The sequence below is a fragment of the Lepus europaeus genome, chromosome 9, assembly GCF_033115175.1.
Source record: "Lepus europaeus isolate LE1 chromosome 9, mLepTim1.pri, whole genome shotgun sequence".
NCBI classification, from domain to species: Eukaryota; Metazoa; Chordata; class Mammalia; order Lagomorpha; family Leporidae; genus Lepus; species Lepus europaeus.
Genome location: NC_084835.1, coordinates 34,870,148 through 34,875,285, shown reverse-complemented (window position 1 = coordinate 34,875,285; position 5,138 = coordinate 34,870,148).

The following is a 5,138-nucleotide window of genomic DNA, read 5'->3' as shown; positions in this document are numbered from 1 at the left end:
TGGCCATTGCAGCCACTTGGGAAGTGAATGAGTAGATGCAAGGAAGATCCCTCTCCCTTCCTCCCACCTTCTCCTTGTGTGTACCTCCATCTATGTGTGTGTCTTTCCCTCTCTTTCTGAAACTGCATTTCCCAGAAATCAATAAATCTTAAAAACAAACAAAGAACTGTTAGGCATAGATCTGATCAATGACATGCTCTGGATAACTGTTGCTCTCCTCCACCTCTGGGCTGACTGCCCCCAGTGCTTTTGACTCTTCTGGTCTATCATCTCTGATTGCCTTTTCTTCTTTTTTTAAAATGCCCTTTCTTGCACAAACAGCTGTTAAAAGTCTTTGTCTTTATAGATGGTGATGAGTTAAATATCCAGGTTGTCTTTGATCCGTGAGTGAACATTGCCATTTTCTGAGTCTTTGTTCAGATGAATATTCTAAAAGTGAAATCCAGACTTTCAAGTGACTGTGCTCAGTGATGGTGACTGATTTTAGAATGCTCTAGCTATTTAAACCCACTTAAAGTCCCAGCATTCCATAAACTTGTGCATACCATAAACCGTACTTAGAAGTTTATAATACCTTATATGCATGAGCCAGGATTTGCCGTTTGAAAATGACTTTGCTCTTCATGCTACATCAAAATTTGTTGAAGTGGGTATGTTATATGTATACTTGCTTTTCAAATTCTTTGAAGAAATCTTGGCTATTTATTTTTCTGCCCACTTCTATAAAGGCTTTGAGGCAGTTAATACTGTATTTTACTTATCAGAGAGAGATGAAAATTCGAAGGCAGAATATGTTTATCAAAGAGAGCAATGTGAGATCTTGATACCAGTTCTGTATTTACTATCTCTAAAAACTAGTAATGGTGATTATGAATCTGGAATTACCTGGTTCTTGCTTTAAATTTCATCCTGGCTGTTTATTATGTAAACTTGAACAAGGCTAGAGTCAGGGGTCTCAACTTCTTGATCTATAAAATGGGGTGTTGGTGGGTGTTAAGAGTCCCTCATCACTGTGAGCATTATCTGAGATAATTCTTGTTTGAGTGCTGAACACAGTGTCTGGGACCCAGGAGGTGTTCGGTCAAGTGATGGTGATGATGGAGGTAATGAAAGAAGGAAGGTAGCATACTGCTTCCTTTCTTGAAATGAAATCTTACATGGAGGCTAAACATATGAATCTAATTAGCTATTCTGATTGAGTGAGTCTGGAGGCATCATTGAATCTGAGCATTGCAGAAATAGTACAGAGATGATGGCTTCTGGTTTGAAACCATGGATAGGAGTCAGGCCGTGGTGGAAAAAGCCCCAGGGCAAGTGTTAGTGGCCTTGAGTGAATCAGGGCCCTGTGGCTTTCAGCTCACTTCCTCTTAGATAATTGTCTTAACCTTTGTGAGGCCTAAGTTTCCCTTCTGTGAAATAATGATTGCAGTATCCACCCACCAAGGCTCTTTGGAGGACTGAATGAGTTAAATGTGTTTGAAAGGATTTTGAAGAGTGTCTTAGTGAATTTGGGCTGCTATGACAGAATCATATACCTTGGACTGGTGGCTTAAAGCATAAACTGATTTCTTCCTTCTGGAGGTTTGGAAATCCCAGATCAAGGTGCTGGCAGAGCTGGTGTCTGGTGAGGTCCACCTTCCTGGTTTGCAGATGGCCATCTTCTGAGTATGCTCATAGGGCAGAGGGCAGAGGGCAGAGATCAGAGAGCAGAGAGAGCATTCTGCAGTGCCTTTTATAATGATACTAATCCCATGTGTGACAGCTCCACCCTCATAACCTTTTAATACTAACACAATGGGGGGTAGGATTTCTATCTGCATTTTCCAGGGGACGCAAACATTCAGTCCTTAATAAGGCTGTACTGGTTTGCCAATCTTGTGTTTTGTAAAGGGAACTATACTATGCTAAAAAGTAAGTTTGATACAGTGTCACAAATGGCACTTTATTTATGGGCTGGTAAGAGCACTTCTGTGGTTCTTTTATTTTGAAGCTACAACTCCCCCAGCTGATCTCATTTACTTGCAAATTCTAGAGCACCAACATTGAAGTCAAATAGTTAATTTTCTTGGGAGGCCTTTCCTCTTTTGGTTATTGGATGCTGTGCCTATGTTCTCTAAACGCTGGCAATGAGGAGGAAGCCCTTGTGTGACAATGGATCTAGTGGAGTATAAATCTACCTAACTAGCAGCTGGATGGGAGCTGATGAGGTTGGGCCCCAGAGCCAAGCCACATTAGCCGAGTTAGAAGGATATGCTGACTTCAACTTGAAGCCACAGGGCCCAGCAATGAACTGCTGGGAAGCAATAGCAGCCCATGGTGTGGCCTGTTGTGCTATCGTCATTCTTGTCAGTGTTGCCATCATTACCATTAAGCCTTTATTAAGTGCCATGGTGTGGAGCTCCCTTAGGTGTCATTGTAGGCTGACAGGCAGCTGTGTGTTTTAAATAAGAGCATTGCTCAGGGCCATGAGGTGCAAAGGCCCAGCTATAATCCTAGACAGGCTCTCATGCGTGGCTGCTCAGGCTCAACTATTGTGATTTTAGTTGGTGGAGATGGTGGGTTTTTGCTTATGGTATCAGCGTGGCCCATGGTCTCTTCCTCAAAAACTGACTCCAGCTCTTATCTTCAAGGATACTCTGCAGTGATATTTTTGCCTGTATCCCCATGGTGATGTCTGAGTAGATCCAGGATGCATAGTTGACTTATGCTGAGTCAATCAGATTGTCTTTCTCAGAATGTAGACCTGAGACTATGACCTATCTGCAGATAGACAGAATGCACGATGAGCTTTGGAGGTGTGGACAGCAATGTCTCGCATTAATTCCAGTACTATGAGGTAGATGCTCCTTTTACTCCTTTTTACAGAGTAGGAAATTGAGTCACAGAGAGGTTAAGTCATTTCCCTAAGGTCATAGGTGTATGGTTGATTAATGGCAGAGGCATGCATGAACCTCAGTAGAATGAACTCATTCTTTTAGCAGTTATCCAACTGTCTTTCAGAGAGACAGACAGAAAGAAAATAAATGAATATGGAAGGAGTATAATAGGCCTATGGAGGGATGCAGATAAAAGGACATGAGGTACAGGGAGGGAGAGGGAGACAGACTGAGCAACTAAGAGAGTCGCTGCCTTGATCTGTAGGCTCTCTAACTCCAGGCTCCAGACCTCAGTGACTGCACTTTCTAACCTTGGGCTCTGAGAAGCATCTCTGAGTTCTGATAAACAAATTCCCCTTTTGTGCTCAAAGTAGTTTCGATGGATGTCTCTGACCTGCAACCAAAAGTGTCTGGACTAAGTGACCACACTTTCACAGTTTGGTTAAAAAGACAGTGGGTCATGCAGTGGCCTTTGTAGCCCCAGGTAGCTTTACATAACCTGTAGATAGTATCCAGGCTAGTGCAGGAGAAAGGCAGGTGAAACAGTGTTGGGAGTGTGGAGTGACAAGGGGTCTGAAAGAGGTGAGTATAAACTATTGCAGAAACCCAGAAATGTGCCAAAACAAATGGGACTGTGGTAGGGTGTGGGCAATCAGGACCATGTCTCAGAGAGAGAAAGCTTGGGCTGTGTTATGAAGAATGAGTAGGATTTAACCATATGAAAAATGGGTGGGAGGAAGGGGATTCTATGTAGTGAGAAGAGTGTACAAAAATACCCCCAAAGTGAAACCTGTAATGTATTTTAGAAAAGGCAAGCAGTTCTGTGTGACAAGTAGGAAGGAAGAAAGAAGTGTAGGCTATAAAAGTGGAGTTCCTGGCTAGACCGCTTAGTACCTGTGGAGTTGGAACCTTCTTTTCTCTGTCCAGTTCCTTTCCTCCCTCCAACATGAAAGTATTTGTAGACTTTGAAATGGAAAAACTGACATTTTGATAACATGACAGTTTTAGAAAAAGCAAAAAGAAACAAATGCAGAATCCCCAAAACCTAACAGTACTGTTTTCATTTTTGCACATTGTTTCTTAGTTGTCTTCAAACATGCTTGTTTTTATACATGGATGTCATTCATCTACCTATCCTTTCTACTCCCTGAGAGGTTGAAAAGTTTGTCATGTTTCTATGTTGTCCTTTTCTAGTTAGTGGATGAGCACTCTAGCCCTATGTTTGATAGTAGTTTTTGTGAGTACCTGCCCCACTCCAGAATGTGTAAAGCCTTATGGAAGCAAAAAACCTGGAGATTCCTATTGTTGAGGAACTCATAATCTGATATCATGGCCTCTGCTGAAGTGTTTAACCCCATGTATTTTAAAGCATGTGAAGTGAATATATTGTTTAAAAGTGTATTTAGTTCTTATAGTTCAATTTGAAATCCTTTTCTCCGTATGCACTGTCCTTCTTCCCCCAGCTACCATCATAGATGCTTTTTGGCCAATCAAGAGCCACATATTAATTGCTTTTGTGTTCATGTACTACCTAACCTGGTGTCTTTTTGTAGCTTATGTTCCAAGTACCCTGAAAGCCATTTGATAGCTAACCAAAAGCAGACTCCAAATCAAGCTCTTGAACTGAGTTAATTTGATCGTGAAACATTATCTTGATTGTGGCAAGTATCCAGTGGTCATCATTTTAGTGACACATGCCTCCCCAGCCTAAACTAATTATAAACCAGCTCCATTCCAGGGAGGGCTGCATTGCCTAACCAGTTTCCTCAAGGCTGCCCTGAGTGTCTGGGGGAGGTGGGGGGGTGTATGATCACGTCTTTGCTTTTCCTTCCTCTGGCTCTGTGTGAATATCATCTACGTCATTCTCTTCCTCCTGTTCTTGTGTTGAAGAAAATAGGATGATTGGCCAAAATTGCTCCTTAAATTAAATTTCGCCTCCTATCTCCAGCATGATCATGAGCCTCCAAATTAAAGATGCAGATAATTTTGCAATCAGATTTACATTTTGGTTTGTAATGAGTTTAAAGTCTTTAAATGCTTTAGTTTCTCCCTTTATGATGCTTTTTGTTGACTTAATTTAGTTCTGCGGTTTTGATGGTATTTTGTTGTTGGTTTTTGCTCAAGTCTCTGTATTGAAGAAGTTTTTTTCTTTTCCAGTATCTGTTTCTTTCTTTCTTTCTTTTTTTTTAAGACACTGGTAAGTTGGTGAAATAAAATATTAAACTAAATAAGCTGTGTTCCCTGGAAATCCTTTTATTGGGT